This window comes from Chaetura pelagica, unplaced genomic scaffold (assembly GCF_000747805.2).
Source record: "Chaetura pelagica isolate M959 unplaced genomic scaffold, ChaPel_1.0 scaffold35, whole genome shotgun sequence".
NCBI classification, from domain to species: Eukaryota; Metazoa; Chordata; class Aves; order Apodiformes; family Apodidae; genus Chaetura; species Chaetura pelagica.
Genome location: NW_009953383.1, coordinates 13,931 through 14,597, shown reverse-complemented (window position 1 = coordinate 14,597; position 667 = coordinate 13,931). Strand labels below are relative to the sequence as shown.

Sequence of the window (667 nt, the reverse complement as noted above, 5' to 3'; positions counted from 1 at the left end):
GCCCCCACCCTCCAGCCCCAGAGCTGACACACACACACTCGGCGTCTGGAGGCTGCTGAGCGACCACACCAGCTGCTCCCCTCCCCAGGAGGGGGACACCAAGCCACCCTGTCCCCCCATCCTCAGGTTACCATCCCACGGCCCAGCTGCTGCCATGACCTTCCAGTCCCACCCCAGGGAGCAGCAAAAGCCGCTGCATCTGGCCCTGCTGCCTCCTGGGAGGAGTTGCCCCCTCGGCTCCAGCTAATCCCCACAGCACCCCCAGCCCAGCCCCAGCAGCAAAACCCCTGGTGGAGAGAGCTCCTGAGCAAGAGCCTGGCAGGGGGCAGGAGAGGCTCCATCTCTGCCATACCAGGAGCAGCAGGTGATGAAACAGCCAATAAACAGGGAGGAAAAGGGGAGCTGGGATTATCACCTGTTCAGAAACTTCACAGCAGCCTGTGGCCTGCAGTGCTGGGGCAGGAGCAGGAGAAACTGATGGATGGAAGGGTGGGGAAGGGGGCAGGAGGTGGCTCTGGAGGTCAAGCAGAGCTGAGGGCAGTTGCTGGCTGGAGGGAGCAGCTTTGCAGACCCCTGCTTGGGTCGCTGGCAGACGTCACTCCCTGTCTCCCACCCAGGACAGAGGCTGCCCCCCACCTGGCACATCTCCAGCTGCTGTGACAATCCC

The 667-nt window shown here is 63.7% G+C and overlaps 1 protein-coding gene across 1 annotated transcript in view; it reads right to left on the bottom strand.

The window, feature by feature from the left end:
• Positions 1–667, bottom strand: part of ZDHHC5 (zinc finger, DHHC-type containing 5) — a gene marked incomplete at its 3' end in the record, with an annotated part of 29,414 nt that overhangs the window by 27,820 nt on the left and 927 nt on the right. The window lies entirely within an intron of this gene.